Source organism: Rousettus aegyptiacus, unplaced genomic scaffold, assembly GCF_014176215.1.
Source record: "Rousettus aegyptiacus isolate mRouAeg1 unplaced genomic scaffold, mRouAeg1.p scaffold_m13_p_8, whole genome shotgun sequence".
Taxonomy (NCBI): domain Eukaryota; kingdom Metazoa; phylum Chordata; class Mammalia; order Chiroptera; family Pteropodidae; genus Rousettus; species Rousettus aegyptiacus.
Genome location: NW_023416311.1, coordinates 57,887,726 through 57,901,253, shown reverse-complemented (window position 1 = coordinate 57,901,253; position 13,528 = coordinate 57,887,726). Strand labels below are relative to the sequence as shown.

At 31.0% G+C, this 13,528-nt stretch overlaps 1 non-coding gene across 1 annotated transcript; it reads right to left on the bottom strand.

Annotated features, from left to right (window-relative positions):
* Positions 1–2,995: 2,995 nt before the first annotated feature.
* On the bottom strand, positions 2,996–3,158 carry LOC118607152. The gene has a single exon (XR_004952704.1). It is a non-coding gene; the product is annotated as a U1 spliceosomal RNA (small nuclear RNA).
* Positions 3,159–13,528: the final 10,370 nt, after the last annotated feature.

Genomic DNA, 13,528 nt, shown 5'->3' with positions numbered 1-13,528 from the left:
TTCCCCTTATCTGTAGGAGATATGTTCTGAGACCCCCAGTGGATGCCTGACACCACAGACAGTATCAAATCATATATATTATGTTTTTTTTCCTATTCATACATACTTATGATAAAGTTTAATTTATAAATTAAGCACAGTAAGAGATTGACAACTAATAATAAAATTAAAAAAATAACAATATACTGTAAAGTTAAATAAATGTAGTTTGTCTTGTTCTCTCAAAATATCTTATTGTATGGACCTCACCCTTTTTTGTGCGCTGATGTGAGAAGATAAAATGCCAAACCTATTCATGAATCCGTGTAACCATCCCTTTCTCACAGTAAATGGCTTGGTGTCATTTCTTTCGGGAACCCCTTGCAAAGTCTTTGTATAGGCTCAATGCTTTCTGGTGCAACATGTTGCTGTCAGTAGGAACACATTTTCTGTTCATGCCTTCCACACAAATTTAATGCCTTTTCTATCATAACTAAATACTTATCATGCACTGTGGCAGTAGCTTTGGCAGTTTGAGATGCAACAGCAAAACTAGCACAAATTTATTTTTATTTCTTCATAACTTCATGGATAAAAGAGTCGTTCTTACCATAGATCTTAGCAATTTCAGCATACATTTTTTTTTTCCTTTTCTTAAATTGAAAACTATCACGTTTTCACTTAAAGGAAGCACTCAATGGTTTCTCTTTGGCTTATTTGAGTTGCCAGCATTTCTACTCTTGCACTTTGGGGCCGTGATTAAGTAAAATAATGGTTACTTGAACACAAACGCTGTGGTGCTGAGATGGTTGGTCTGATAACTTTGATGACAGCTACTATGTGACAGTCAGGAAATATATAAAGCATGGGTACAGTAGACAGAAGGATGGTTCATGTCCCATGTGGGATGGCATGGGATAGTGCAAGATATTATCATGCAATTTAAAACTTATGAATTGCTTATTTCTCAAATTTTCTACTTAATATTTTTGAAGCTTGTTTGCGAATAAGGGAGAACTATTTTGTGTGCAACAACTGAGGTGACCCTCAAAGGTATTAGGCTGAGTGAAAAAGCCAGTTTCAGAAGGTTATATACTGTTTGATTCAATATATATGACATTTCAAAAGAAAAAACAAATTATAGTTTAGAGAATAGATCAGTGGTTACCAAATGTAGAGTCAAAGAAGTGACTATAAAAGGATAGCATGAGTGAGTACTGTGTTGTGGTGAAACTGTTCTATATCTTCATTGAGGTGATGGTGGTTACACAAATCTATATATGTGTTAAAATTTATGAAACCGTCAAGAGAAAAAAGTAAATAGTATTGCATGAAAATTCTAAGTATAAAAATAAAAAAAGATCAAAACAGATAAGGATAATATTCTTACTCTTTGTTAAAACCCAATATTATTGTTATGTATTTATTTTTGTTCAAATTCTTTTAGTTGTGACTATCAGAACCTCTTTTGGAGCTCCTGTGTAAATGTGGTTTTAATTGGCATTGTTTTGTAAAGATTTCATCAATGAGAATCTAACCTTAACTGAAATATCAAGAAAGGGCAATTAATTGTGTAATTGTTTATTGGAAAATGATTAAATTCTTCTGCTTTTTCAATTCTGTTAGAAAAAAACATCTGGTTGGTCTAGATTAGTTTCTAATAGATTACTTCCTATGATAGACATTCTGGGAAATTTGTGAACTTGTGCTTTGTAATAATTAATTGATATTGTTTATTTCAAGATGACATATATTGATTTGTAAAATTTTCTTCTTTAGCCTCACAGGACTCTTTTTTTAACTGAGTTTTCTCCAACTCATGCACTGAGTAGGTGGATACCTATCTGAGATCCAAAGAAATATATTATGGACAGTTACATTTTTTGATTAAATTATTGAAAGTAGACAATGTCTTTGTGCTTTCTACCAGGAATTGATATCAATATTTTAAAGTATAGTCATAATTAATGGCTACATAATTATTTGGTTAGCATTAATTTTGGTAATTAAATCATTATTTCCTTTACTTAGCAAGTAGAATACTAAATGACATACCTACTAAACAATTATGCTATGAATTTAGAACTAAAACATTTAACATAATTTGACAGAAAATTATTTGATACAATATTTAAAAAATAATAAAACTTCTATATGCTCTTTGGACGGTATCCTCTTGGAAATAGTGTGAACAATTCTGGGTATAATCAAAATGCATTTTGGACTTGAAGATAGATTTCTGTTGTACTTTTTAAAAAATATAAGTTAATCCACATTTAAAACTTGTTATTCTTTCTAAGAAGAAAAAAAGAAAAACATTTACGGGTTTATGTGAAGGGATGTGTGTGAGTGTGTGTTTGTGTGTGTGTGTGTGTGTGAGAGAGAGACAGACAGACAGACAGAAAGAGACAGAGAGAGAGAGAGAGAGAGAGAGAGTGTGCGTGCGCGTGCGTGCTGGCCCACTTTAAAGTAGACTTGGATAGCCTAGATGTCATATATCTTTTGGTCATTTAGAAGGATTATTATTTGTGGGAGATGATCATGGTATGTTTGCTAACAGGGTATGGGCAAAACAGACACACAAACAGAGAAATTGTTTAATTGATGTTGATATTAACAACAGGTTGACTCCAATGCAGACAGAAAATTGTAGGGGTAGAGGCTCCATTTTTTATACAATTATGAATGTGTTTAATATCATGATGCTTTGATTATCCATTATAAGTGATGATAGTAACAGCTCTAACAAGTCAAAATAATATCAACATTACCTGAGTCACTTCTTACCCTTCCTCTCCTCCCTAGTGTTACCTTCTTGATTCAAAGAGTCATGGTTTACCGCTGTGTCTAAATTGTTTATTTCTCCTAATGATTTGGTATGAGTATACACTTACAGTACCAAATTATTGGTTTGTTTTCAACCCAATCTTCCCAACTTTGAAATAAAGCTCAAAAAATGTTTTTCTGTATTTACCTCAAGGAAACACCTCTTTTTTTTTTTTTTTTTTTTTTTTTTTCAGAGAAAGTGCAAATGCAATCCCCAACTACCACAAATTATGCAGTTGATTTTCCCACTTTTGGGGAAATTGCAGGAATCGACACACCCAATGTGCAATGGTTGAGCCTCTCTCTGAGAAAACTACTTTTGTGATTCTGATATCTCCCTGCCAGGTAAGTGTTCAGGGCAAAGCTTTTAACCTGGCATAGCTCTCTCTTATTAGAGATCTTAAAATCTTGGGGCAGTTTAATTTGGAGCTGTGATAAATGAGAGAAGACTGGAAGTAGCTTAGGGACCAAGACATACATGTTGTTTCCTAGAAATCTCAGTACTGTCCCAGAGTGAAGACCTTTCAGAGCAGCTGCAGCCTGGACTGTGCAAGGGTGATCCCTCTGGAGTAGTCTCACTTCAAGTGCTCCGTTTTCTTCAGAGGAAATGACTCCATTTATAACTTTTCACCTGTGTATTGCAGTTTTGCATGGATTTGCTAATACAGAGGCTCCTGGAGCTTTCTCAAAGTTGTAGAGTGTTGAGAGTCATAGTCCAGAATGACATTGACACCAAATAGAGATCAGACACACAGGAATAAAAACTTTGCATAATCAGGTCATTGAAAATATTCATTATATATTTTCCAAACTGGAATGAGGCAACAGAATCAATTTACTGTCTTCCGAACATCACCAACATGTGCTTAGTGAGGGACTAGAGCTCATGTATTTGGAGTAATACACAGTAGGTACGAGCACCACAGGAGGCACTCTAGGCAAATATATAAACGAACGCTAGAAATTAACTGGGCAAGCACTTTCTGGTCTTTTCGATTCCCAGAGGCTGGAGCACAGTAATTGATTTCCCAGATTCATTGAGTCAAACATGAGATACAAGGATGAATAAAACATAGTCCTTGACCTCAAGATGACTGACAAAACATAACAAGAATTCTATGATGAATATAAATACAAACATTAAAGTGTTAGAAAAAAGTGAAGATGAACTAATTTTGTTGTGAATTAACACATTCTTTCATAAAAGACAAACCAACCCTGTGAGAGGGAAGTGGAAATATTCTCGTTAGCAAAAGAGAAAACGAAATCCTTCTGTAGATCATTCAGTCTCACACTGCTATTAAGTAGCAGATTTAGGATTTGAATCTGCCCCACCACCCTGTCCCCCCCAGCACTTAAGCCTATGTATGTCATCACATCTACCGGAAACAAAGATACAGTTGAAAATGGGCAGGGCAACAAACTCTTTCTGCAAAGATGCAGGTAAAATCAAGAAAGGTTTTGCATTAAAAAATATTTGGGTTAAATAGGAGTTTAAGATACTGATAAGATGAGGAGCACTTTACTTGCAAGGATTTAGAGGTGTGCTCAGAGATTTTATAGCAATCCAGAATACTTTCTTTCTATATTTTGAAATATTTAAGAATACATAATTGATTTTTTTTTGGAAATAAGAACCAAACAATTTACTATATATAAAGAATAAGCTACTTCAAGTGATTTCATTTGTAGGAAAAAATTACAGTAAAATAAAATCAGAAATGAAATAGCAGATTCCAAAAGCATTCTTTTGTTTATTCACAACAACGATCAGAAAGGGTACTTTGCCCTCAGAGGTCTCACTGTCTGTTGTTCAAGGTTGGCAATTGCAGAAATGGATACCTGAAAATATTCCTGATGGTTATATTTATCCATGGTTATAATTTAATTTAATACAAAATATAGGGAGATTATTTTCCACTGGTCTTGTTCTAGGAAAAGATTTTATGTGTGATATTTGTTTTTAGGACAATTTCTTTTCCTGCATTACATATTTTCTTGTCTGTCTTCCTTTAAAATAACTTCTTGAAGTGTCAGGTTTCTCACCCTACATCAATACTTCTTTTGTTCCTTCTAATGAGAAAACCAACATCTCACTCATCTCACTGATAAAAATAAGATCTCTCTGATAAATATTTTAATCTTAAAGATTGGCAATTAAAGTGCTACAAATTTGAATTCAGTTTGCATTCTTAAGGAATACTATACCAAGAACAAGTAGATTTTCCCCCTTAGAAATTCAAGGATAAATATTAATATCAGAAGAAATTTCACATAATACCACATCAATAAGTTAGGAAATAACATGTAATAATTTAATAGATATTTTAAAAATAATTGTTAGAATTCAAAACCAAATCCTAATAATGTATTTTACAATATAAAATAAAATAGTTCTTCCTTGATAAGTAGAAAAACAGTATTACAGCATTCTTTATACACAAATCTCTGTATATATGTGTATATCTGAGTGCACATGTATGTGCATTTTTTAAGAGAATAGGCACATAGCTATTTTGAGAGCCTTAAAGGGAACAGGATAATTTTAAAATCAGGAATAATACTTCCATATTATTAATAAAGCATTTAGATTTCTTTTTAAAAGAGTATTAACAATTACCTTATACATGTTCAGTAATCATAAACAGTTGGGCTATAGAAAAACCCAAAGAACAAGTATAACTATTATTATGACTAATGCCATTAGCAAATACATAAAAACAATCTAACAAAATGAATTCTGAGCATAATATCAATCCATTGGTATATAAGCCTTGTCATTGTCTTTGGATAGCTATCTACCTTTGCTATCAGAAACTTCTCATCCTCGAGGAGTCTTTGATGTCCATAGACAAGGGTAGACAGATATCCATTCACGATTAGGTGCCTAGTAAGGTCTCTTCCAATGAGATTGGAGAGTGTCTTTAATTTGATGTTATTTCCAAAAAATGGCGAAGTCTTTGTTTCCCAGGAGCTTCCTGTGAAAGGAAGCTGTTACAACTTGGCATTTTCTTAAAGTGATTTAATCAAACCTTGGCAATAGTGTAAGATGTCTCCTTTTAATAATGTCAGCTCATAAGTTCTTTCATCTAAGTTCAGCTTCAATGCAGTATGATACATGATGGAATGCAAAAACCAAAAAATGAGGACCCAGGAAGCAAGGAAGAACCAAGTGGCCATCTTTGGGTTTCCCATTGCCATTATTATTATTAATTGTCTTTGTTATTATTATCATTTTTAATCACTTAACTTCTAGAAACATATTTTATAGATATCAAATTCAATTATTAGCATGGACTTATTTCTGTAAGACCCAAGTAAAAAAAAAGACATGTCTGTTTAAACCAATAAACTTCCTAGTTTTTATTTACTGAGGTTTAATCTTAGATCACATGAACTTGAAAAGCATTTGAGTTAGTTTCTATATTTCTGAGAATTTTAGAATATCCAGTTTTTATAAGTGCTTGCCTTTAAATTAATTTTAACAATACCTATGAGAGGTAGAAAATTACCCCACACTTACAATATACTTATATAGACACCCGGACACAAACGGAGACCTTTTAGCCATTAGGAAAATTTCACAACTTTATGAAAGAACAGTTGGATACAGATTTTACCCTGGAGGATTTACAGTTTATATCTGTCCTGACCAATAAAGTTCTAAATGACCTTTCCCCTTTTAAAATAAAGATACATTTTTATTATCTCAAAGGATTGGATTGACACCTAAATGACATCATAGATTGAGCCATTTGTTTAAATATCCATTTATCTACATCTTCTTTTGAAGCTTCCTGAGAGACCAATTACCAATTAAATATATTTTCTATTCATTTTGCCTAATTTCCTAGCTGGCTTTTTCTAATTGGGTACACAAAACTCAATTTAGAGGTATCAAAGTGTCTTCATTTCAGCCATCTTAGTATTAAATGGGAGGCTGACTGTCATGGGACTTGTTGCCCTGGGAGATACCATTTCTGATGTTAATTTTGAGATCTATGAATCTAAAAAAGTTCTAGGGAAAACCAGCCTTTACGTGCATGTCTCCATTTGAGGATATCCTTATAAGTCCACTCTATGGTCTAGAGAAAATTTTCCTCAGGCAACCCCATAAAGATTCGTCGTCACCTAAATTACCCCAGCATGGGCCAGTGAGAGCCTGCCTGTGTGACACAGCTGGAACCTCACAAACCTATAGACAATTTTAATAAGTTTATTTGAGCCAAACTGATGATGTATGCCAAGGATCAAGATTGAAAATGCTCCCTAGATTTCTTTAGAATGCAAATATAGAGGAAAAATAAATGAAAAGTAAATAATGGCTAGGAATGTATTTTAGTGTATGTGTGTGTACATACATATACATAAACATATACTTAGAATATCCATCATTAACTAATAAATATCTGGATATAATATAAAGATATAAAATTTCTTGTATTTCTATATTCCATTAATTAACAACAGCCTGAAAATATAATTTTAAAAAGGGAGAGATTCATTAGAATAATGAATATATAAAATATTTAGGGATAAAGTTGAATTTTAATATGCAGGGAAACTTTATATGGAAACTATATATCTCTTTCATTGGATGATTTAAATGAAAATTTGAATAATTGGAGGTATAGAACATATTCCTGGAAGGGACTATTTTATATTACTAAAAATACAAGTTCTAAGTAATGCATATACAACATTGCAATTTAAATAATTACATCAAAATTTGAACTTGGTATTATCATTCTTCATAAAATATAACCTTGAAAAATCTTTATTTAGAAGAAAATGTATAGGATTATTAAATAATATAAAACAACCTACCACATCATATATTAGTAATATTTAACATTAATACATAAAATACTGCACAATTTGTGCAACATTTTGAATATTGAGTGGAATAGAAGGTAAAGATACAAAATGCCAATAATTATATACCAACTCCTTTTATATACTAACACAAACTTTCTATGGAAAAACATTAAAGAAGAATTGTTATTATTACTTAAGTGTATTTAGAACAATTGTGGAAAATGCTATTTCTTTCTTACCCTCTTTATTTAAAATAAATGTTAGGTGTATTAAATAGTTAAAAATGAGCATTAAAAGAAAAATTAACAAGTAATGGAATAGAATAATTAAAGCTCTGTGGCAGAATAACTTTTTTGGAATTAATGGGAGAAATTAGGATGAAATATGTGTGCACATTTATATCTGGGAAAGAAAGAAGTAAAACCTAAATAAAATGATAGTATTGTTTATTATGGGTTATATTTTTCTCAATATGATAATGATAAGGTATATTCAAATTTGTAAGAGTCAAGAATTCAAGTAAATTAATAGGCAAACAACATGATAGTTTATAAAAGGGGAAATAAAATTGATAAATGGATTAAAGATCAGCTTCTCTAGTTATCAAAGAAATGTAAACTCTTAAGATACTGTTTTACACAGTAAAATTAGCAAACAAAAACCAAAATAGCCAGTGCTAGTGATACTGCAAAAAGAATTCGCTATATTTATTTATTACTACTAATTTAGTAATTTAGTACAAACTTTCTGAAAAGCAATATGGCTGAGAAATTAAGTTGCTTTAGACTTGAATACTATATTTTGATTCCTAATTTTGTTGCAAGTAAAGGCAAGTTCTTACATGCTGGGAAACATAGAAGGCAGCAGGAAAAGAGAAAGACCAAATATGAGATGGATCGACTCCATATAAGAAGCTATAAACGTGAGTTGAGCTGAACAGGGCTGTTGAGGATGAGACTTTGTGGACATTACTCATTCATAGTGTTGCCAGGAGTCGAAGCTAACTCAATGGCATGTAACACGCAAACAAAGAGAAGCAAAAATATCCTTAAATATGTTACCTGTAGCTTTAATAATGATAGCATATCATGAATAAAAATATTCAATACTATTTTACTAACATATAATATAGTCAACATGTATGCATATGTATATGTGTATGTATATCTGTTACTACAAATATGAAGGAAATGTAGAATAACTAAAATGTTTATGATATAAGCTAGGTAAAAAACTATAAAATGCATTAATGAATATTACAAATATATAAATATATGTCATGAATTATTGACAATAAATAGTAATAAGTTATTCACACAAACTAACCAACATTAATTCATTGGTTTACTAATCTGTTAACAGAACAAGACAATAAAATTCCTTGACTCAGACCTCTGCCTTTCTACTTTTCTAAACTATCTACTAGATAAATACCATCATTTATACCCTTACTATATATTAAAGTAATATATTAATCTAAACTGAATAAATAAGTTTTGAAAAATAATGAATAATTTGAAAATCATTTGAACAATTTTGGACATCATACTAAGTGATGTACATTTCAATCTGGTGGACTTTTCTCTATACTTAAATGTTGTACCAGGATATCAGTGCATTCAATCCAAATGCAGGGCTAATTTTCATTAAGATGATAGTGAATTTTAATGTAGATGGAAACATGATTTGCTAACTGCCAAATCTTTCTTAATATAACTATTTCTTGAGTCTCCTGTATGTGCTTAATATCAGACTGAAACTGCCTTTGTCATTATTGAACTTACACTTTTAGAGAAGAGAGGCAATCGCTATAGACTCAGTGTCCTGCCTTCATTCCCTGGGAACTGTATTGGTCTGGTATGCCTCTGCCCAACTGCCATAGTAGAATTTTGCTGTAATGACTCACATCAACTTTTTAAAGTTTTACTCTGAAGTTATTGGCTCCTTGCTTGGAGATGCCTGGGAATTAAGCCTTTGCCTCTCTACTGCCTTGAAGTAGCTTGTATACAAAGACTGACTAATGCTGTGTGTAAAAGTCCAATAACCTTACTTTAAGGCAGGATATACTCTGTGGGACAATTTATGTTTTAACTCTTCTCTGTGGTATGAGGCCGAAGCTGAACTTCACCCTAACAACACCTTTGGTTAGCTTCTTCCTCTTCCCTGTCCTGTTCCCTCACTCCTATACAGATTTTGCTAAGAGCTCTCTCTCATAAGCTTCTTACCTCATGAATCCCATGTCAGGCTCTACTTGTAAAGAATCCAATCTAAGATAATGATTAAACAAGTAATCACAATTATGTGTGCTATGAATGGAAAAGAAGGGTGGGGAATTGAAAGCTCTGGGTATACAATGTAGGAGTCTTAGAGAGTAAGAGAGATCTTCCTTGAGGAAAGAACATTTAAATTGAGACCCTTATATCTTTTGTGTGTCTCGTTTTTAAGTAGCACAGCATGCATTTGTGAAGTGGCTGGCCATGGTTGTCATCTGTAGTCTTTGATCATGACCATCATGAAAATAATTGATCCATATCATGACTGAATACCTTTTCTCGTTAGCTTCAAACTGTAAAAACCTGTCACTGATGGTAGGTAAGCCACCACACAGAGTGACAAGTTACTCAGGCACCTACTTATTTCTCTACTCATTAGGAACTGTCTTAGGAAACATCTGTGAAACTGTACCATTGAGCACATCCTTCAACCTGCATGTGTATACACATGTACATGTAGTTCTCCACATGTGCGGATTTCATAATTAACATACTCATTTGGTAATGAAAACTGGCCAGTAGAATTTTGGTAGTGATCAAAATGATACTATATTTAGTACAGTTCTATTATGAGCCTCTAGAGCTATGCCTCTGCTTCATGTCATAGAAATAATGCTTTTCTTAAAAGTCATATTGTAAAATAGAGAGATAGGGTCTATTTGTGAGGTTATAGATTCATCTAAATAAGTGGAGGATTTAGGTTAACAAAACATTCTTATTTATATAAAATATATCCTATTTAAAGCACAGATAATAAATGTAAGATACATCACTCACCAAGGTCTTATTTCTTTAAAGAAACAAGCCATGTGCAAGGCAGTTATGATAACAAGAAATAAGGAGGTAAATAATCCAAATGCTTTCAATTGCTTATGGTGCACAAGACACTAGAAAGCACAATTATATATAATTTTCAAATGGTTAATATGTACCAAAACATATTAAAATATTAATAATATCAGACATTTAATGATAAAAGCCAATGATTTCTGTATTTCAATATTTATAAGACAAAATAAATTTAGCAAACATGTCTAGCATGATTATACTTGAAATAATTCTATTTTAAGTGTACAATGTGGTTTATCTATTAAAAGACACATTTATTTTAAAATTCTCTTTATGAAGAAAAAGACCTAAAAGTATTAAAAGACTTACTGAGGCTATCATAAGGACACTATGGCCATTGTAAAACTCATAAATATATTTAGGTTCTCATATTCAGACATTATTTTAAACAGTAGGACTTATAACTTTCGAGATATAAAACATTCCCCAAATTTTATGACAATTAAGCATTCAAATGTGATGCTTTTTTAAGTCCCTTGGGAAAAATTCTTTTAATATTAATAATTTTTTCAGTATAATTATAACCTTTGGTTGATCTTCATTTACAGACTTGAATTCCATAAGTATGACAGAGAAAATAATAATCTATTATATAGCAGATTTTGAGAAAGTATTCATAAACATTGGATAAAATTTATATCATTGTTATTAAAAGCATTTCAAAAGTTATAGAAAGCATTTTCCAAACATTTACAAGAGAAAATAAGGAAAACACTAAATAGTGGTTTAAATGCCATTGTAAGTGGAAACTATGGTAGGTATTAAATAGGCAATTATTTTAATAAAGCTTCTTTCTTTTTTTAAAAACAATCAGCTCAGCTAAAACATCTGTTATACTTCAACAAATTGTAACATTGTAAAACTCTTGGGTCCATGGCTCTTGAAGGGAGTAGACTAACCTGGTGTTGTACTTAGCCCCACAGTAAATTAATTACTTAGGGCTTATGTGGTTTTATGCAGGACACAGTGATTCTGGAAATGGGAATTGTTTATTTGAAAAGATATATTAAAGTGAGAATATAGGCAAGAAAGTAGTAAGTAATACTCAAAACAGAAATTCTAACTACAGTTAATTAACAACTTAAAAATTTCAGAATGTGAGGTTAGGTTGTGTGCTGTAGAGATTTCACCAACTGTTCTTAATATTATCACATGATGAGTAAATCAACTGATGCTTATTCATTGAGGACCTTCATGCTCAAGAAACTAATAATCAACCAAGGCAATGTAGAGTAAAGCAGGCTTATAATGTAGTGGAGGAAATGGGACATGATAAAATTAATGAATATAATGTTAAAATATAAATTCATTATATTGTTACAAATAATAATATACTAAGTTTTATAGCATGGCTAGTTAAAGAATGAGACACACTATAAATTTAAAATGTCATATGTGGTATTTAATATTTTTCAAATTGCATAATCGAAACTGTTGTGTACCCATTACCCAGATTAAGAAATAAAATGGTACCCATACCTTTGAAGCTTAGTGTGTTCTCCTCCCTGGTCACATTCCCCTTTCCCACTTCTCTGTTGTCTTGAGATTTGTGCTTACATAGTCCCTCTATTTCTTTTCTATATATATATATTTTCTATATATATAATATATATATATATATATATTCTCCCCTTTACTCCATCAAATGAATATGTTACAAATTATCCATTCTCTTGCCTATGGATATTTAGATTGTTTATAGTTTTTTACTGTTTTGAAAAAATGTTACTGTTTACATTCACTTTATATTTTTAGAATTTTAGAATATATTTTTATGTGTGAGAATGTTCTCAGTTTTATGATAAGGACTTAATTTTGTATTAAGGAGATACATCCTCAGAACAAATTTGAGAGTCTTTCTGCTTTTCCTATTCTGTAGAAAAATTTGTGTAGGATTGGAATTATCTGTCCTCTGAATCTTAAATAGAACTTCCCTATAAAACTCTGTGTGGCTTTCTTTGTAGAAGATTTTTAAATTACTAATTATTTTTCCCTTTGTTTATAGAACTCTTCAGATTCTATTTCAGATCAAACCAGGTAACAGAATTTATGTAGAAATCTGTCTTGTTTTTATATATTTTAAAATATATTGACAGTTATCGATTCATTTATTATTATTTAAAAATACCCAATGCATATGAATTTATATATATTTTTTATTACTAATATTATTTGTTACCTTTTGTTTTATTCTTCTTGATTAACATTGCTGGAAGATTCTCAACATTATTAGTAAAGTCTTTTTAGGAACAACTTTTGACTTTGTTATTTTATCTTCTCTGTTATCTTTATTTTATATTAATTTGTGATATTATCTTTAATAATTAATTATTTCTGCTTTCCTTGGGTTTTTATGTCATCCTTTTAGTAGTTATTCATATTTTGCTTTACATATTTTGAAACTATGTTTTTATGTGCATTACCAATTTGGAATTATTATATGTCATTGGTTAATTAAAACATATTATCAATATATGTAGTTTCTTCTTATCTCTACTAATTATTTTGCCCTAAGGTTTACGTTGTCTGAAGTTAAATGGTTATATAATTTATGTAAGGTTACAATTTTTTTAAAAATTTTATTTTCCCCATTTTTCCTTTTACTTTTTAGTACTGTGGTTACTAGTATTTCTTATAAACAGCATATAGTGTGATTTTTAAAATCTCCAATCTAACTCATAAATGAGAGTTAAGAATACTTTAATTCTAATCATTCTTTCTGTCATCTTACATAGTATTATTGTCCAGGATTTTTGCATTATTTTGATTTTTTTTCATTTTTT